The 21,789-nt window shown below is 38.4% G+C and overlaps 3 non-coding genes across 3 annotated transcripts; 2 read left to right on the forward strand and 1 right to left on the reverse strand.

The window, feature by feature from the left end:
• Positions 1-830: 830 nt before the first annotated feature.
• Positions 831-904, reverse strand: TRNAR-UCU (transfer RNA arginine (anticodon UCU)). The gene has a single exon. It is a non-coding gene; the product is annotated as a tRNA-Arg (tRNA).
• A 4,305-nt stretch (positions 905-5,209) lies between these two features.
• Positions 5,210-5,296, forward strand: TRNAS-UGA (transfer RNA serine (anticodon UGA)). Its single transcript has one exon. It is a non-coding gene; the product is annotated as a tRNA-Ser (tRNA).
• A 2,335-nt stretch (positions 5,297-7,631) lies between these two features.
• Positions 7,632-7,705, forward strand: TRNAF-GAA (transfer RNA phenylalanine (anticodon GAA)). The gene has a single exon. It is a non-coding gene; the product is annotated as a tRNA-Phe (tRNA).
• The last annotated feature ends 14,084 nt before the right edge of the window (positions 7,706-21,789 follow it).

Consider the following 21,789-nt stretch of genomic DNA (forward strand, 5'->3'; position numbering starts at 1 on the left):
AATGTTCGTAAAAAGAGAGATGACCTTTACGAACTAGCAGAAGCCAATAAAAGTTTCGTACATTATAGATGGTGGTGAACGATTAAAAATACGTAACGGGCCGGGGTAAAAAACTGTTAGACACTTTGGCAGCACACATCCCGGCAAAATCAATTCATTATTAATTCATCAGTGAACAATAAAAGAAAATTATTTCGGATTATTTGTTTCACACTTTGAAATAGATAATAATTCATTTTTGCCATAGCAGGCCAACTTTCTAACTATTTGACACTCGACTGAAGGGAAGAGGGAAAGGCAAAGTGCAACGATTTGAATGGCGTTCGACCCTTTATGCGATTGGAAAATTCCATGGCAATGGTTCCGCGAATTTGAAAAGTTACCGCCAGAATGGCCAGCCCGCGGATTCCGCAACTGCCATCGTTAACATTAGTAAAGCGAGTGATTGACCCATCATATCATCCAAATAAACAGAAAATACTGGAAAGTTCAAATTGACAGTCAATGGCATTGACCCAATTAACGTCGGCATGATAATGATATTTCTTTTATTTGGTAGAATTTCCCGAATACCTAAAAGAAAGAGAATCATGGAAAATGTCAAATATTTGACCAGATCCGTAAGACAAGGTCTTTTTTCGTTTCCTAAAAATCCGAGCATTGGTTCTTTGTACTCATGGCTGTTTCAGAAGTGAAGGGAAGGCAGGTAACCTTATATATTAAGCGAAAAGTGACCGAAGCATGAAATTGGTTCAGTTGAAAATAGTTTTCACTTGCTAGCCCTAAACAAAAGCAAAGCATTCCCTATGGTATATGATCTAATGACTTTCCGCATCCTACAGGATTTGAACCTGTGACCTTCAACTTAGAAGGTTGTTGCTCTATCCGATTGAGCTAAGGATGCTATGCATTATAAACACTTCTAGGTAAATATGACATACTTAAAATCTGTTCCGTTTCAAGGGGCTTTAGCCACTTCTTGATAATCCGCTCTCTGTAAACGAAAGGAGGTTTGAAGAAGTGGCACTTGGGCCTGACTATGATGTGCCCATAGCAAGCAGAAAACATATCCACGTTTATCTGGCAACACGTCGAATAGGACATGGTCCCTCAATTTAAACTCCGATTTGCTTTCAGTTTGTATATATAGGGGCCCAGAGCAACCAGCAAATTCACCTTAATGCGGCTGCTAGAGCACATCCTTAGGGAGACATGTTGTGCTCTGGATTTGCTTTGTCTCAACCATCGATTCGAGATGAGGGCAATACAAGATAAATATCTACTTATGTTTCCGGATATTCCGCCCGCTATTAATGGCGCCCAGTGTTCCATCCTAAGAAGACTAATCTCGGGAGATAAAATGACATGTAAAAGAAAAAATGGGGCAAACCCTAAACCAAGCACATGGCGATTCTATACAGGAGGCATGACCTGAAGCTTTACGATATATTTGGGTCAGACCTTTCTTTTTTTCGGTCATCTAACGAATGAAATCCGATTTCGGCGACGAAACAAGATCAAGTTCATGAGCTTATTTTCTTAGATCGAAACAAGCGTGCCCTCGGAGAGTACGGAAGGCTATTCGAGTAATCAGCGCTTTAGTGTTCGCGAGCTCTTTTAGCATCGAGGACAGTGTTTCTTCAACAAGAAAAGAATGAGTTTAGGATTCGACAGTTTAGATGGTATGAGAATTGGTTTAAACTTTAAACCAGATATCACGATATATGGAATAAAGATTAAGACAGTACAATGAATAGTATGATAAACAGGATGTTAGCCATCTGGTAGTTTTATTCAAAAAGATCGGGGCGAGAAGGGTTCAACTCCATTTTCTCCGGATGCAAGACTCAAACTTAAATAATAATTTTACGTGCTATCGCTGGCTTTCGCGCATACTAAGCAAATCACCTTAAGGCGCTATTGGAATAATCTTTTTTCTGCGAGATTGGATGGCACCTTAACTGGATCCGTGATAGATTTTATTTGATGGTTAAATCGTTGATTTTGATGGCCTAGCTAAAATGATGCCATTCTTGCTGTTTACTATTAAAGTCATATAAGCTGGCACACCTCTTGACGGAATTGCTTTGCCTTGGTTCATCACCTTGCTAGATTGTCTAGCCTGGTATGTTAAGGCAAGATGGGCGATTCGCTTAGATCACCTAGCGGCAATGTCAGGCCTGCTAAAGGACACGTTTTTATCCTCATTCATTTCACTTCCTCTCCTCTCCCCAGGGGATTAAAACACGTGGCTACGAACCATGCTGTCGAGGGTTCGAATCTCTTTTGTTTCAGATTATGTTATTTGGTAAACGTGCCCGTAAGGATAACCATAAAGTGAATAAAGATAAAAGAGGCCGGAATGAACGGCAAACAAAGGTAAAAGATCTTAAAGTCACAACGCATCGGTTTCAATTCCTTTTCCCTTTGAAAAGAAAACCTTTTTATTTCAAAACGATTTTTTCGGGTATTGGATAAATAGAAAGATATATGAAGAAAATTAATATGAAACTAGCTTATTGGATATACGCTGGCCCTGCAAACCCATATTAGTACTTTAAGAGTAGCCAGTTCCTTTAAAAATGTACATGCTTCCCTTAAAAACATTTCAATGTAATGCGTTTTATGGCATTTTCGACAACGTTTAGTTATTGCATGTTATAGCTTTAAATATGTTGTTTTTGCCTAAAAAAATAGGATATGGCTCGTCAATACTTGGCCATTCTATGGCTCGTCAGTACCTTGTGTTTTATAACTTTAACCACGTTATTCTTTAGGCTAAAGTTATTTAGTTTCAAATAGGATATGACATGTCAACACTTTGCCATTAATGTGTTTTATGGCATTTTCACTAATACCTTGTTTTCTAAAAAAGGTAAGTTCTTGCATTCTATGGCGTTTAGTTTTTGCGTTTTATGGCTTTAAATATTAAGTTCTTGCCGGCAAGAAATAGGATATGACTTGCCAGCACTTTGCCGGCACATGTGAAGTAATTGTTTCAAGGACTTTGATGGCAAAACGATTGATTAGTGCATCCGTTACCAATACTTATATGAAACAAATCTATACAAACCTTTCAAAGCAATGCTAGTTTATTTTTTTTATCTTCTATTCGATTGGTAATGACTGTTTCTTTATGCAAGAAAACGGATGTTGGCTAACGACACTATAAGAAAACCGCTTGCCAAAGAGCTTTAGCGTATCAACGACAAAACGTCACTTAACTGAATAGGAGTCAATAATTTATTATGTCTTCTATATCAACCTAAAATCGATTTCTAACAATAAAACGTTTTATCATCGGCAAGGCCAAAGGCCCACTAACTAAGGACCAGTCTAATCGTTGATTCTTATAGCACTGAAGAACTTATTGTTTGAAAAACGCCATAAAACGCAAAAACGTTAGCCATAGAACACAAGAACGACAAGGTGTTTGGAAAGCACCATATCCTGGAACGCAAAAACGACAAGGTGCTTAAAAAGCTAATTATGCTTGCTTTTATCATGCTCGCATCCATTATGCTATTTATTTTATTAACTGTTGAATTGATTTGGCATAAAGTGCGTTTTATCATCCAATTCTCTCAACAAGGTCAATATTGCACTGCTTTAATATTTATACAAATGTTCTCATAGACTTAAGTAAATTACTATTTTTTAACATTCTTTAATAAGTTGAATATGGATTAGATCTTCTTACTTGTTTCAGATGATAAAATAGAATATCTAATACGGATATAGTTACTAAAGGTACAATAATATATAATAATCAATTCCGTGTTGAATGCTCGTGATATGCTAAATGAGGCCGATTTGGTTCTTAATGGTGTCCTCTACTCAATGCTTAGATGGTTTAATAAACCGACAACAATTTCACATATATTGAGAATAGCCAGTAAACAAATAAACACATGCCCAAAAAACATACAAAAGTAATAAAGCAAATGCCTTAGCACACTTATTTACTGTCAAATCTTAGAACTATTTAAACATTAGCAACTAACGAATCCTCAGCCAGGATTTTGATCATAAAATATAAGGCCAGGTGCCTGCCTATAAGTCCCTTTCGTCTAATGGTTAGGACATCGTCTTTTCATGTCGAAAACACGAGTTCGATTCTCGTAGGGGATAAGAAAGGCGAAACATTTTACGTGGTTTCGTATATAAATTTTTGCCTTTCCTAAGATTGGTGGTCTGAACTTGCCAAAATCAACTGTCAATTGCAAATCAATGATTCCAATTAACTCAACAGCCAAGGTGCAAAGAGAGCCAGCGAAAATAGCTTAATGGTAAAGTATAGCCTTGCCAAGGCTGGGGTTGAGGGTTCGAATCCCTTTTTTCGCTATAGAAGCCACAAAAAGGTGACACATCTGCTTTTGAGGCTTATCAGTTCGTTATTTCAAAGGTGAGCTTTACATTTCTGTCTCTCCCCTGCAAACTCATGTAAAGTTATTCTAGTAAACTTAAGCTATTACGAATCATTCTTCTTGATCACAGAGATCTCCTTTATTATCCCACAATGCAACGTTATCATTGATGTTTTGTTTTATTGCAAACTTAAAGTAGATTACATTAAATGATAACTTAAAACTATTAAGCAATGCAATGCGTTGCTTTAGCTGATATTCCTTTTATTGCTACTTTAAAAATTACAGTAATTTCAATGTATTATGGAAAGCAACAAAAAATGGAGATGACGTTAAGTCAGCATGCTTTTGTAGCTCTTTGTAATTTAGGCTATAGCCTGCGTCAAGACAAAAGATCGTAACCTGGCAAGCAAAAAGGCTGCAATTTGAAATTTTTGCCCTCAGTAATCGCAATCAATTTTGGTCGACCATACGGCCAATGGAAAAGGTCAAGCGGAGCCCGTAACTGTCAAAGCTTTGCTAGAGGTTTGCCAAGCCATTTAGTTACTTGCTAGAAAGGATTCCTATAGTTTAGTTTCCACAGAAACCCTTATGTTAGTTGTTGTGTTCAATAAAGCGTAACATAGTGATTGTCTTTACACAAGCAAAAAAAGATAACTGAGCTTAAAAAAAAGGAATCTATTAACCAGTGTTATCCAAAATAGATGTGATGAGAAAAAAAAGAAATCAATTAGGCCCCCATCCCAGCCAATATGACCTATTTGTTTTTCTTTTGTGTTGCATGTAATTTACAAAAACCTGTGTTGGTTGATTATTGATGGCTCATAATCTTGCCAAAAAATGGATGGATGTCTGAGCGGTTTAAAGAGTCGGTCTTGAAAACCGAAGTATTCTTTTGAATACCGGGGGTTCGAATCCCTCTTCATCCGTAAGTATGGTTAGAAGTTAGCATTTTTATGTAGTATGTTTTTCATCCCTCTAACTTGATTGGGAAAGCTAGCTTTTTAAGAGCCAAGCCAAATCGCTTTGCCACCATTCGACACTGCATCCCCTGAAACCACGACTCAAGAGCAATCGAGTAACGATAACAAGCTGCTTGGCAATCAAACGGGTGAAAGGAACATTTTGGGAGGTCCATCAGCATGTGGACCACCATAAACCCAATCCCGGCAACCTGAATACCTTTAGGCATTTGATTACACTGCTTTCTGCGACTAAGTGTATACGTAAAAAACCAATATAAGCGGAGACGTACGACCCAGGGACGCCCTCGCGACTCTTTATCTCTAGCAATATTGTAGCACATGCGTCGCCTAGAGATAACGGGGCATGCTGATTTGACGTCATCTCATCTTCCTCCGGCTTATCACCTTTGTAAAAGTCTGTTGCCAGGTTCTAAAAATGGTAATGGCAACGGCAACATGGGACTCAACCCAACACCTATAGGCACGAGCTGTCGGCAACGTCTATTCAAATCAAAAAGGTATTTTTGCTTGGGCTATCGTTAATCGACTTTTTTCAAAGATAAGCAACGTCTTCAATACAATAAGGTAAGCTTAGCCTTTTCGCTTTCAATGGTATTTTGCGCTTTTTAAATGGTAAGCTTTAAAGTAAATCATACTTAGAAATCGCGAACCCGTGACGTGACGAAAATGCAATAACTAAACGGCAAGGTGTTTAGAAATCGCTATATCCTACGTGAGAACGCAAAGACTAAACTTTTCAGCATGCAATAATTAGAAATATAATGTTAAGACGCAAGGTATTGGCAAAAACATAATGTTGGAACACAAAAACTTACTTACTTACAATAAGGTGCTTATAAAACGTAATATTGAAATGTTTTGAAGGGCCAATCCTTTTGTCATGTCCCTCATTCGTTATGCTATTTTTATTTATTTTTTATAGACTTTCTTGCTTGCTTTGCTTTACTTTGTTTTGCTCTGCTTTGCAAAGCAAAGCTTTGAGGAGCTTTAGCGTATTGACTAAAAGAAGAGGGGCTTCAGCCACTCGACTGAAGGGAAGAGGGAAAGGCAAAGTGCAACGATTTGAATGGCGTTCGACCCTTTATGCGATTGGAAAATTCCAAACGTTGGATCCCTAAAAAGAAAAGTTACCACTTACTTAGCCAGCCATCGTTCCTTCAGTCCCTATCACCCATTACTCTTTGTAATTGCGGGCGCTAGCCCCACTTACTTGGCTGCATCGTATGAATATGGATTGAATAATCCATCAGGCGTAAACTCCAAAGTAGATAAGATTGCTTCTTATCCCCCTTTCCACATCGCGCTTCATCGCCTAAAGTGCCGGATGAAGTGCTGGTCTGATTTTAGGGGCGTGGTCATCTCGTCTAGGAAGCTATGGATGCCCTCATCGATAGCATACGTGGGCAACTATGTCAATAACAGACCTTACAAACAAAAAAGTCGTCTTTGTTGCGCGATTTTATGGGAATCTGGATTGCGGGTCGTGGGTCCATCTTTTTTGTTACACCAATGTGGATTACCGAGTGATTCGTAATCTGACCTCTCGCTTGCAATCTGGTCATCCCATAAGGCGGCAGAATCGATGGAGTGACATAGATTAGGTATTCAAGCTAACTTTCTGACGCGCCATTCGCTTACATCCATTGGTTTGTGATCCGGGGACTGTCCATGTATCGAAGCGGCTCGTTATCCTAATTTATTTTATCTAACACGATCTGGTTCCCGTACTGACCCAAGATATGCTTTTCAGTATTCACGCATTGACTATTGGGAAGGATTTCTAAAACCTAAGACCGAAAGTCCTTTTGCTTGCAAGTCACAAGTTTTCAGGGCCAAACAACTGAAACGAATCGATTATCACAAGAAACTGTGGCTTCGGTGGAATACGGACCCGGGCCCAAAGAATCATGAAGTTTGTTTCGTTTTCTAACATTAAGTGGCTATTTGGATAGCCACGTCCAGCTCCAATGAAAACTAGGAAAGAGAGACAACCATTTAATAACTCATAGGGGTAGAACTCACAGACAGGGCACCTCTTAGCAGCGCCAAGAGTAGGCAAGTAGCGGAATCAATTGAACCGCTTCGTCTCAGCGAGCTACCTCGAAACGCTTTACTAACTAGAGATTGCCTTTTTTTGTCTGTTAAGTAAGTCAAGAAACCTCCGTCTCATATTGGCAAGAATCAGGACAGAGAGATCGGATTCAATGCTAACAGATGCAAAATGAATTAACAATCTTTAGAGATAACGTAATAATAATTGGCAATGATTTCTTTTATGGTTTAGGTAGCTCAGTTGGTTAGAGCAAAGGACTGAAAATCCTTGGGTCAGTGGTTCAAATCCACTTCTAAACATAGCGAATTATTAGATTGAAATCTCTGGACAATTATATACTAAATGCAATTAAACCCGCAGCTTATGAGTCTTAGCTAAAGCTACAGAGCTCTCTATTTGTTTGATCCTAACATTAATCTTATTTTGATATTATTTGCAAACGATGCCAAAAGTGATCATTTCATTTTATTGCCTAAGTCTCGGACCTTACACCGGGTAGGTCCTTAACCCTTCCGCCCTGAATAGAGGCCTTTTATGATGAAATGTTCCGGCTACAAGTCAGTGGACATGCAGGAAGAATTGCTCAATATGCATTAGCTCTTGAACGTTTATGGCATTGAAGAAGAGAGAAACGCAAATCAAAGAAAAAATGAGATTGTTTAAAGCTAGAACAACAAAATAACCATCCTGGAAAGAAGAATTACCGACTATTATACTAAATTGTCAGTGGATGAGACCGGTTGAGTGATAACGGTCGGGGATGGAACTGCACGTGTTTATGGATTGAACAAAACTTAAGCAGTGGAAACGGTAGAATTTGCCAGTTTAAGGTGTCAAAGGAATGGCTTCGAACCGGGTTCAAATCCTATAAACGAATCATAGTTGTGCTTTGTTTGCTGTTTGGATTCGCCTTACCTGCTTATGCTTTTATAGCACAAGATTTTACCACCCACTTTATACCCATCACCAATATATTGCTGGGTTTATCATGGTAGGGGCCATATTCTTCATTAGGGATTATGATCCGGAACAAAACAAAGACAATGTATTGTCAAGAATGTTGGAGCATAAAGAAGCAATAATATCCCATTTAAGTTGGGCTAGCTTATTTCTAGGTTTCCACACTCTAGGTCTTTACGTACATAACGATGTCATGCTAGCCTTTGGAACTCCAGAAAAACAGATTCTTATTGAGCCCGTTTTTGCATTTGCATTATTGAAAAAGAAATATGGTTACGGATCTTTCTTAACTTTACAAAATACTTTAACCACCAAAGAATATTTGCTGAAAAAATAAAAGCTTTAGATAAAAGCCAATTTAAGCAACAAACTTGCAATTCACTCCAAGATACTAATTCAAATAATAGCTATAAGAAATGCAAACAAAAGAAACCGCATAATCCGGTTAATGATCATGATTGCAGGGACAAAGATAATGGTAAAAAAAAACAACCAGATTAATAAATATATATTATCATAGCACGCTAACTAAAAGGCATTAGCGCATTGATTATGGCTTTCAGCATCGAGGTGCTAAACCTTCCCTAAGATGTTTTGATCAGCTTGTTATCCCACAGAGTCACTCTTATCCTAAGAGTGACGGCTCTTCCACTTGGTTAGCACCGTTAAATCATAGCAGGCCAACTTTCTAACTATTTGACTGATAAGTATTGCAATCAATCTCCCGCACTCTTTGGCTGATTCCTGTCTCTGCATGTTTTCGTTACTTTCTATCTAAAAGGCCTACGCGCCAATCGCTTGCCATCGCTGCATATTGCTTTGCCAGGCCAGACAATGCAGCTGATCGCGAATATGGCTTATCGCATGCCATAGCAAAGACTGGCTATATCGCATTGATTATGTTTGTTTTCTGCGATCATAATATTTTTTATAGGTCTGGAGATCATAACATTTTTTATAGGTCTAGCAAGTGTCATAAAGCAGCAATCCGGCTAATTCATTTTATTTTGGGCAAGCGGGTGCCTTCGTGGTTAAGATTTTAGGGCGTCGAAACGGATTTTGGAACCTATTTACATTTTCTATGAAAGGAACGGTCAACGAGCCCGCCGGTACGGACGCCATTAAGAGGACCCCCAATAATTTATTGGGAACTGTACGAAGTATTTGAAAGACAGGGAAAAAGTACCATTCGGGTAATATTTCCAATGGAGTCGCAAAAGGATTTGCTGGTTCACCAATCATTGATGGTTCCGGAACCGCAAGACCCACAGTACATGCAAACGTCCCTAAAATGACTACTGGAAAAATATATAATGGGTCGAGTCCATTTATTAGCTTTTTCTAGTGCAGAAAACTTGTAATTCCTTACTATCTGGCATAATTGTCTTGTTTCATCCTGAATATGAAGTTAGTTGCAACAGGTTGCTGGAGGCAGCAAAAATAGTACAGGTTGCCAGGCTAAAGGATTGGTTCATTTTTTTTTTCAAGCCAATAAACTTATTTTTAGTGAAACTATTCATAATTCTGCGACTGGAGAGCAACCAACAAAGAAAGATGGAGATCCGGCATTATGGCGCGTGATCCTCCTAACCCTAGATAAAAGGTGGAAAGCGAGGATAAAGTGCTTTAGTTAAGTGTCATTGCTTATGACGTTATTGCTGTAGCCTCAAGGAGGTTTGGCCATTGCTTCAACCTTCCCGAATTCCTGCAGATTCGGGTCGTTTTCCGCCACCGGAACGTCTTGAAATAATTCCCATATGGTGCGGGAGACTCAATTGATCTAGACTCAGAAGCTGGGATTTGACCCTTTCCATCGATCGGTTGGGCCAAAGCATTTACTGGCTTAAAGGCCTAAGAAAGAATTACTAACTGGTATTTGCGCAATTTTTCCCGTTGCTTTTACGGAACCCCCTTCCTGTATGGTCGAACCATCGCCCATCAGTACTTAGCCAACATTATCAGATTCTAAATTCAAAGCGATGCCTACTGTACCATCTTCAGATTCTACCAATTCTCCAGCCATTACTTTGTTCGAACCATGAATGCGGGCTATTCCATCTCCCACTTAAGGTACAGTGCCAGTATTAACAATTTCCATTTCTGGGGATCGGATGGGTCAAAAACAGCTAATTCGTATAAAGCCATTGAACCCGCAATACTGGCCGGAAACGGCGAGCAGACAGTCTTTGATTCATAGCAGTGCAGCTCTTGACGTACGGGGCTTTCCCTTACTTTGTTTCCGGAGTACAGTAGCTAAAGAGTGCAGTATTTGACTATTTATTAGGCATTTCCTTCGACCGGAAAAGTGGCCATTGGTTCACGATACGAATACTGTTCTAGGGATGTCGCTAATAGTTTCTGCTAGACAGAAGTACTGTTTTGAACGGGCTGGCTCAGCAGCAACTCCTGGTACTGTAGCCGTGGGAACGACGGTTCGGTACTCGTTGCTGTGACTGAGCCTAGGGGTTGTCTTTCATAACAATAGCAAGTTCGTAACTGATAGGTGCAAATAGGGTTGTGTTTATACAAGTTCGACAAAAAAGGAAAAGCAATGAATCCTTTGGTTTCCGGTAGATGGAAGATCTGCATGAGCGATACAAGAATTCTTGTATAATAACAATCGATTAATAAGAACCTATTCGGCCAATCCAAACGGGTTGCGCCATAGCAATCTTTGTTGTAAAAAAAAAATTCGCTCTAAACCCATCTGGCCATATTTCTTTTTTTTAATAAAAAGGTCATTTGACATCAATTTTGTAAGATAAGGTGAATATTTTGGTCAAAACTGGCTTTGAATAAAGGTTACGAGAACTGGCTTTAAATAAGGATACAAGAACTGGCTTTGAATAAAGGTTACGAGAACTGGCTTTGAATAAGGATATATTCAATTAATATTATCTAATTGAATATTTTCAGTTTGAGTAGATACTGTATTTGTTTCTATAGACTCAAATAAAAATGGTCTTTCTTGATTACATTATTAACCATTTCTGGAACATCTATATTTTCAATAGATTTACCTCTTGATACACGATCAGATATCCTTAATAAATTTTAAGAAATTATTATCAATTCTTTCTTCTATTTGATATAAATTATTTGTTGTATTTCTTAAATTATTCAAAGAATATCCATAAACATCAGAAACAGACCGCAGAGCTTAAGTAAGTCTTTGCTATACCTAAGTATTTTAAAGAAAAATTGAAAATATGGATCCATTGCTTAGAAATTTGAGAGAATATCAGACATTGAAGAACTCTTTCGACGCTCATCTTAATCATATTATATACCTTACTGAAAACGATAACAGCACGGGAAGGGAAGCTTTGGCGAGACCCTTAAATGAATTACATCAGGTAATATTACCTAATCTAAGAGATTATTTATCCAAGGGTTCCCCTTATGGTGAACCTTTTACTGGATTTGTAAGGAAAGCCAATTTATGCATTCGTAAATACCATGAAATGGGGGATAATTATTATCCGCAGACAGTCAAACAGCTACTGCCTTTATTAAGAGATACCCAACAAACGTCTGATGCTTGCATACAGCAGCTAATCTATATATGGCCTAGCATTTGTAGTACGTTAGAGCCGTCTGTGGTGGCAGAAGAATTGGTTAATTTTTGTTGGGAGTGACAATCTGGCATTGAAACACCGCTGGATCTAAATCTCTCCCCTCCAGACCCGGTTTCCAATGACCAAATTGGTGAGGGGAATGGTTAGGATGGCCCGGCAGGATCATTAGAAAAATCCGATGCCCTTTTTCTTTCTGTTCTGCGCATCGGCAAGCCGGGCTCTGCAGTATTATCGTGGAACAATAGGTTCGCCACCAGTTGCCTGCTTTCAAGGATAATAAAAAGTGTAGGAAATGGCAGCAGGCTGGCCTGGCTAGCAAGGCACGAGATGGAAAATCAACCAGGCTGGCTGCATCGCTCATGCACCTATCTTGTTGGTTTGGAAATGTCTTGAAAAAAGGAGCTTTGTCTCCGAAGTCAAGATTTGTTATTCAGCACCTAAAAAAACAAAGATTATCGGCTGCTGGCTGCCAAGAGTTGGTATAGAAATTGCTATAAACATGGGTGCAGAGCCCTCATCCTGCCATTCTATTTACTTAATTTTCTATCCTTCCTTTTTCCCGACCTCACTTTGTTTTATTGAAAGAAAAAGGGTCAAGAAGTTCTTTTTCATATTGAGCAACCTGTGTTTTTCTTTCTGCGTACGGCCCTGTTTTTAACGGGATTGTCCCCAGATTTGCAATTGAACTGCTTGTTCATGGTTTTTTTTGTTTTGTAGGAAAAACTAGATCAGTATTGAATCCAAATCTATGATATACTAATTTAGCTTGCGACATGGCCTCTTCACCGAGTTTCTGTTGAGTAGCCTGGATCTGCTTTACGGTGGGCGCCCTATTCTTTGCTTTAAAGCCGTAATTTCTGTATTGGTCAAGGGTTTAATTCCATTACAGTTAGGTGTACAGGCAGCGTAGTAACCAAGACAACCGTAAAATAAGGTAGCTGCCAATTGATTAGCATTTAATGGCTTAATCGGGGTTCGGGATGGATTCGGCCGGGGTGAGAACCGGCGTGTTAGCATTAACAATCATGCTCTCATCTTTCAAATCAGTCGTTACGGGGTCAATGAGCTAGCTTGTAGCTATGAGAAGGATTTCCTAAGAACGAGGTTCCGGAGGACCTTAAAGTGGGAACAAGAGCCGGTGGGATCCTGGACTGTTTAAGTGTTGGTTTTCCTGGCGTATTTTTGTTTGGGTTGACGTTAGCCAATCGAGGTTCCTACCGAACTTGACCTGCTTTCATCTCAAGACTCGACCCGCTTTATTTCTCGTTGAAGGCTGAAACACTCGACTGCAACAAAGGGAGAGAAGCTTTCACGACTTCCCACGGTATGGCCATTATTCTTAGAAACAGCTGGTTTCACCGTTATGAGCCAGTTATTGAAAAAGCGTTCTTTTCATTAACTTATTCTGTGTTTAACATTCGAACTAATACACCATATGGACGCATCAAGATGACAACGGATAGAAGACTTTGGGATAGCAATGCAGCGGAAACCACAAAAAAAAGATTTTAAGATAACAATGCAACAAAAACCACAAAGGATAACTAACAAACGAATGGATGCAATAAAATCATGATAAAAAGTTAATTTATGATTCTGCTTTTATGGTATAGAATTAACAACATACTTTTCTAGTTTATGTTTTTGCGGATAAATAAATTTGATCAATTTATACTTTAATGTACTTTTGCTTATCTTACATCATATAGGTTCACTTTTTTTTTAAAAAAAGTGAGCAGTTACACTTCATCCAATTAAGCTAGGCATTAGAAGATCTTCGCTAATTGTTTCTTTACACTATGTAGCTCATATCCGATCAGATACTATTATCTGCTGAATTGGGTGCTCGAGAGAAAAGGGACTTGAACCCTTAACCAATGGTTTTGGAGACCAGTGTTCTACCATGTTAAACTATTCCCCCAACATCCAACCACAAGGACAGCTACAAGATCTTCTGTAACGATTAATTGGTTTAAGACCACTTCACTTAGTAGTTTGAAATTAAGAAACTTATGCTCGCTGTGCAAGCAAATAACTTTATGTTATTTTTGCTACAGGTAATGTTTTCAAAAACAGATGTCCCTAAACGTATATAAATAACCCATTGATTCCATTTTTTATGAGACAGAAAGGAAATGAAGTAGATCCTTTACAAGTTCTATCGACACGGATGATTAATCTATTGCAATAACAAAGAAGAGATAAAATAATAAGGGATTGAATCGTCAATGGATAGGGATATTCTAGTTTCATTCGGCACTTCTCTCAGACCGACCACAAAGGAATCGAATGTGGTTGTTTGCTTTTAGTAGCTTATTTCGGAGTGTTGGGAGGAAGTCTTTAATTTATAACAAAACCCTTTTTGTTTCACTTGGTTTCCATGCGTGCGTATGTGCCATATTTAAGGTATCTGCTGAAATCTCTTTTCTATGCCTCAATTGGTATAAATGGTTTGCGTATCCTTAGCTAATTTACAAAATAAAAAATCTGGCAACTGACGAAAACAACACAATTAATTTTGTAATTGCATCAGGAAATAGTTTTTTTACAATCATATCTTAAGTTTTTATGTTAACAAAAACCAGGCTACTGTAAAAAGATCTAAGCAAGCTAAAAGATGTAAAACGAGAATGGGAACTAAAATAGCTTGGAGAAAATTAAAAGGAGGATAGGAAAAAGTTTCAAGAAACAATAACACATTAACAGAAAAAATAGTAGCTACAGTAAATTAAAAACTAATTGCAACGCCAAAGCCAATAACTTTAAAGTAAGCAGCATCCTTTGCTACTCACTTAGTCCTTAATGTAAACCTCGTTTCATAAAAAACCAAAAATTAAATACATAATAAGGTAATAGTAATAAAACTTACATAAGTGCTTCAGTTAAACCAGAAGCAAAGTGCCCGAAACTAAGCAAACAATCCAGCCATTAAATCAGGGCAATAAGTTCAATAACAGACCTGGCTATTGTGGGATCTTGAATGGCGAAAAAGACCTGTTAACTTCTTTCGCTTTGCTAGGAAAGGATTTGATTCGATTGACAGAACGCTATTTTCTTTTTTTCTTTAAAGCTTGTTCCTATATACTTTCATTAGAATGGTTATCTGACAGTATAGTCAATTATGGCCAATTTTAAGTGCAAGATTTGGCGAAATACAAGGAATGGATGTCTGAGCGATCTTGAAAATCAAGGTATTTGTAAAAAGACCAAAAGTTCAAATCCTTCTCCATTCACAATTATGCTGCATACAAATAAGTTGGCATTCTCATGCAGTTTGTCCTTTACTCCTAAGAGTGCTTTGCGTCGTTTATGAACGAAGTTATCTTTTCTAAAGGCTTACATAGCGTTTTCTTTCTTAATAGGCTAACAAACGAGTCAGTCAAGGAGACTGAGATAGTATTTCAACTTTTCTGGCAGCGCTGGCGCGTGGGACGAGACATTAACTTTTTTTTTGTTTAAAGCGCTGGTCCTATCTAATGAACAAAAGTTTAGGTTCTTATTAGCTATTACTGCATAGATAGCCTGCGGATATGGTGAAATTGGTAGACACGCTAGGTTTAGGTTCTGGTGGCTTTAGTCATGAAGGTTCAAATCCTTCTATCCGTAATGGTTTAAGTCATTAAACTATGTAGATTTATTGAACAAAATCATATGAACTTTCTGAGATGAACGCTCATCTTTGCCTCAATGGCATGTTCTGGTCCTCTACATACCGATGTTAAATCAGTTCAATCCAACAGCAGAAGACAGTAACAAAAATTTACTTGCAGAAAATAAGATCGGCCAGCTAATCAACAAAAGTAATGTCGACAATAATAAGGCTAGCAAAGCTGGTTTTTTACAACGTATATTTGCAAATAAGCAAGAATAAGGCCTAAAAGCTGGTTTTTCCAACGTGTATCCGGGAGCATTACAATCTATCCGTACTCTCGTTTCCACTTATTTACCTTACTTTATCGCCATATAAACATTTTTAATAAAATGGCACAAACACAAAATTTCACGAGGTTGCCTTCGGTTCTAATAATGCAAACCAAACACCATAAAAGCCTTCTGCCTAACTTCTCAACCGGTACATCTACAAGGACAGAACGTGCTTTCAGTGAACTCATGAGGCCTAGGCGTAACTAAAATGTGTTTATAGTAACAGAGAGTGCTTTAAATGCGTTAGCGCTGTTAGAAACGAAACAGAACTTATTTCTGTGGACAAGAGCTAAACACTTTACATAATCGGTGCATTTGTACTTATGACTTTCTGCTTAAATGTTACAATGGCGGGCAATAATTTGAAAACGAGAATTCGGCTTTATTACTAGTCTGTATTTTTCTTGTAATGGAAGCCAAAAAAAAAAGGTTTACCTAAACTTCTAATACTGACAAATCTTATTTACATTCGGATTTTTATTTCTATTTTTTATTAAGCGAAATGAAAGCTAGGCACTTTCGCTTTCAGCAACCCTAGCCAATCTATTTGTCTGACTAAGGCTAGAAGCTTTATATGCACTCAGAGCCCTTTTGAATGAAACACTGTTGCTTTCCGTATCGTTTTTGCCGGCGCAATAAATGCTATTGCATTTTTGCGAACCTTTTACCTCGAAACGAGTCTAAAAATAAGCTTGTCCTTTTCTCTGTCCGCTAGCTCGCCAGCAAACTTTCATGAATATCGGAAATAGAGGAAAAAGGGCAAAGGAATATAAGCGAAATTTACGCGCGAGTTGCTTTTATTTGCCATTTTAATTTTCAGTGTTTTGAGTTCGGGATGAATATCGATGTACGATGAGGAAATATCGGTTGTCGTTCGTCTAGTGGGTTTTGTTCTCTTTTGTTAAAATACTTTAAGCAACTTTGTTAAAACCACTTCCGAGGCAAGAAGCGAAGCCATTTAAACAGATTTGTAGCATTTTCTTACTATTTAGGAAACTTTATGGTTTGAATCCAAGGAATAACATGAACTATTATTGTCTGGCTTGCGTTCAAATACAGAAATGATTGCGCAATCATTTCTAAATGAGATGATAAAACATTGTGCACCGCTATATGAACAAACGGTATATGCTTTGTTGCATTAAAAAATGGAACTTTAGTTGAAAGCACCGGTAGCTATTCAAGAGCATTCCTGCCTTTGAGAATGAGACAAAATAGTAAGTTGTTTTCGCTTTCCAGTGGGTGCAGAATTTGCCAGCTTTCCTGGCCAACCTAGCATAGTTTTTTCCATAGAAAATAAGTAATTTGTTAGCTGACATTTGCTTGCTGTAAAAGAAAAGCAGAATGAAAAAAATCACTCTATTAAACTAATAATAGGCACAACAAAGGAACAGACAAATCATTATGCAAATATATATTTTATAGAAATCAGCTATGGACGAGAATGATCCCTATTTTCTATCGATTGTTGATTTGGGTTATATGGGCGGGGCAGGATCTCTTCAAGTCCTCCCCTTCCCCCTGATGGAGCAAAGAAAAGTCTTAATATGAAACTATCTTATCAGAAAAGGCTATGCTTTCCCTTGATAAGATAAAAACCAATGATAAACTACCCTCGCTCAGATGCGTGCAAATAAGTGAAAATGCGTAGACACATAGATACAGCAAAGAAACGATGGAGGTTCATAGAGCGCCCTTGAACCATTGGCTTGTTTAGAAAGGCACTGCAGCTTGTCTAGCCCCATTTTTTATAGTAACCAATATTTCTAGTTTGATCTTATTTAATATTCTTTTATTCTGGCATATTCATATAGGGATGGAAGAGATTCTAGTAGATTATGTCCACCATGAAGTCACACGGCATTGGATGTTGATTTCTTTAAGAATCTTATTGTTACTCGTCGCAAAGGATTTTTGCCCGTATTTAGTTCTCTATCAATTGATCATACCAAAAAATAGCCCATAAGGGTCACCCCCTTTTTAATTAAGGAAACCCTTCCTTTTTGAGCAAATATTGTGATAGTTTGCCAAATTTGGAAAGCGAAGCGTTTCTGTTTTGTTAAGCAGGTTTAGTGGCTATTTTTCTTTCGTTTAGAAGATGGCGAGGCCAGGCCCATGCCTTTTTAGAAACCTCCCCACCAATAAATAGAAACAAATAAAAATAACCAAACCACGTCCACGAAATGCCAATACCAAGCAGCTGCTTCAAAACCGAAGTGATGTGAGGGGCTAAAATAACCCATATATTGACGAATACTGCATATTATTAAAAAAATGGTCCCTATAATAACATAAAATCCATAAAACCCAGTAGCTAAAAAAAAAGTAAAACCATGGGGAAGGGATACTCTTGAGATAACATTAGGAGGAGATAGCAAAACGTTTGTATTGCCGGAACCTGGAAGAATCCAAATTAGGGGATTCAACTGTTTCATTTGTGAAAAATTGTTTGAGGAGCTCAAACAATTTTCCGAAAATCGAAGATGCAAATAAGGAAGTGAAATTTTGATTACTTACCGGGCAGTACCAGTGATCAAAACCTACAATTAAAGAAAGAGATGCTGTATATCAATGTATCACATATTTATCTGATCTATATGTACCGGCTCAATCGATCTGGAAGAGGAACAAATCAATACAGAAATAAATTGTATGTCTCGGATCCATTCCTTGGATGAATCCCGAAGGAACGTTTGTAATCAATGGAATCGCGAGGGTCCTTATCAACTAAGTACTAAGGAGTCCCGGTATCCATTATAACCGCGAATTAGACCATAAAGGAGTTTCCGCGTATACTAGCACTATAATTTCAGATGGGGGGGGGAAGATTCAAACTGGGGATAGACAAAAGGGATAGAACATGGGTTCGTATCAGTAGAAAACGAAAAGTGTCCATCTTGATTTTACCTTTAGCTATGGGATTAAACGAAGGAAGTATTTTACGAAATGCCTCAAGATTTTTATGAACCTCTTAGATAAACAGAAAGGAACCATCTAATCATCAGAAGACGCTTTAGTGGAGCTTTACAAGCATTTGTACCCTAATGCAGACGTCGATCTCGTCTTTTCAGAATCGATATTTAAGGAATTATGGAAAAAATTTTTTCAACAAAAGTGCAAATTGGGACAACTCGGTCGACGGAATCCAAACGTCAGACTTAATCTTGATGTACCCCAGACGGAACATTTTTTACTACCTCAAGATGTGCTAGCGACTGCAGATCACTTAATTGAAATAAGTTACAGAACAGGCAGTCTTGACAATATAGACCATTTGAAAAATCAACGCGTTCAATCTATAGCGGATCTTTTACAAAAACAATTCAAATTAGCTTTGAATCGTTTGGAGAGTTCTATTCGACAAAATGTTCGTAAAGCCGTTAGGCGTAAACATTTAGTACCTCCCAGAGAATTAGTAACGTCTGCCCCGTTAATAATAACCTTCAAAGAATTCTTTGGTTCACACCCACTCTTGATAAACGTTTGGAATTGCCATCAATATAATAGACTATCCTAATTATTAGCTTTTTAGAGACTAGCCGAAAGTATGAGATTATCTAAAGCTAGAACAACGGAATAACCATCTACGATCCCGGAAGGAAGAGTTACCGACTATTACACTAAATTGCCAGTAGATGAGACCGGTTGAGTGATATCGGTCGGGGATGGAATTGCACGTGTTTATGGATTGAACAAGACTTAAGCAGGAGAAATGGTAGAATTTGCCAGCGGTGTCAAAGGAATGGCTTTGAATTCCGAAAATGAAAGTGTTGGAATTGTCATATTTGGTAGTGATACTGCCATTAAAGAAGGAGATACGGTTAAGCGTACCGGATCCATTGTTGATGTTCCCGTAGGAAAGGCTATGCCAGGTTGCGTAGTAGATGCGCTAGGAGTACTTATTGATGGTTTAGGTGGGGCGGCCTTTAAGTTATCTATAGTTAATAAATGCGAAGCTGGCATTGTATACAAACATAAGACTCACCAAAACCCACCAAGGAAAATCGGAACCATAGCATGTCGCAAGAGCAGCACGATTGAAGCCGGATGGATAAAGATCATCATGCAAGCTTGCTAGTTTGCCACGAGATGAGGGCAAAAGCCAGCGAATTGGAGTCTTTTCCAAGAGACCATGTCCTGTCAGATAAACACAGATATGTCTTTTGCTTGTAGCAGACTTGATGGAATAGATTGACATCTTTTGGAGCCTGCAAAAAATGAATGCTTTATTACCGTATTGAGCAAAGGGGACTGAATAACATCTTGAGGTGAAGTTGAACCCTTTATTACTAGGATCCCAACTACCTATAGATAACAATGGCGAGATCTTTAAGGGGAGGAAAGCCCTGAATAGAGGTCAGAGGGCCCATATTACCTGTCGAAAATCTAGCAATAGAAAGGCACTTGATAAAGGCCAGGTATAAGGAAAGGAGCCTATGCATTTGTTATGCTCTTCGATGGAGAATAATAACAAAGGGTTTTGCCTGACTATACTTTCTAGCGATTTACGATGGACTCTGAAAAAACACAAAGTAAGTTCCCGGCTAGAGGCCGGACGAGAGGAGTTTTCTTTTGCGGCCAGCTTGCAGATAAAATAAAATTTCAATAAAGTTAGGTTAGAAAGCCATGTAATAGGCAACTATTTTGCATGGTTTAAAGAGCACGGTTACGACCACTTTTTTTGGCAGAAGCTTGACTCTATCCTTGAGTGCAGTGGAATGAAGACGTGTGGAAGTTAAAGCCTCTGGCATTATTGCACGTAAATCCGTCCATGAACCTATGTAAACGGGGTTAAAAGCAGTAGATAGCTTGGTTCCTATAGGTCGTGGTTAATGAGAATTGATAATCGGCGACTGATAGACTGGAAAGACTGCTATAGCCATTGATACCATCTTGAATTAAAAAGCAATCAACACACAGAGCACTTGCGATAGTGAAAAATTGTTTTGTGTGTATGTAGCGATTGGATAAAAACGTTCAACCGTGGCATAATTGGTTAAGATTCTGTCGGAAGCTGGTGCTTTGGAATATTTTATCGTTGTGGCAGTTATTGTTTTGGACCCTGCTCCTCCGTAATTTCTGGCACTATATTCCGGTTGTGCTATGGGAGAATATTTTAGAGATCATGGAATGTACGCATTAATCATTTACGATGATCTCAGTAAGTAATTAGTGGCATATTGATAAATGTTATTATTGCCACGCTGACCACCAGGTCGTGAGGTTTTCCCTGGAGATGTCTTTTATCCATATTTGCGTTCATCGGAAAGAGCCGCCAAAAGGTTAGACTAGACTGGTGCGGGTAGCTTAATTGCCTTACTTGTCATTGAAACATAAGCTGGAGATGTCTTTGTTCACATTCCTACCAATGTCATTTTTATTACAGATGGACAAACTTTTTTGGAAACTGAACTCTTCTATCGCGGGGTTCGGCTTGTCATTAACGTAGGATTATTTGTTAGTCGCGTTGGGTCTGCTGCTTAGCCGAAAGCGATGAAAGCACTTTGTGGAACCCTGAAATTGGAGCTGGCACAACATCGTGAAGTTGCCGCTTTTGCGTAATTTGGGTCAGACCTTGATCCTGCTACCCAGTATTTGCCATATTGTGGCGCTAGGCCTACCGAGGTGCTTAAATAACCATAATATTCCCCGATTTCTATCGAATGACAAATCGTGGTCATCTTTGCGGCGGTCAATGGGTTTTTGGACTAGATCCCTTTGACATAGATTGCTTAGTATGAGAAAGAGCTCCCCGAAAGAATCGAACCACATATACTTGAGACTATCAAAGAGTAAAAGCAATTAGGTGAAGAAGTACAAAAAGATCTGGCTTACGTCTGCCAAAGAATTGCTACATCAATAAAATAACGAAACCAGCTATCACCTACAGATTTGTTTCCAATTAGTATGCTAGATTGGCA

Source organism: Lygodium microphyllum, unplaced genomic scaffold (genome assembly GCF_053477565.2).
Source record: "Lygodium microphyllum isolate KBCC unplaced genomic scaffold, Lygodium_microphyllum_v1.1.10 scaffold_42, whole genome shotgun sequence".
NCBI lineage: Eukaryota > Viridiplantae > Streptophyta > Polypodiopsida > Schizaeales > Lygodiaceae > Lygodium > Lygodium microphyllum.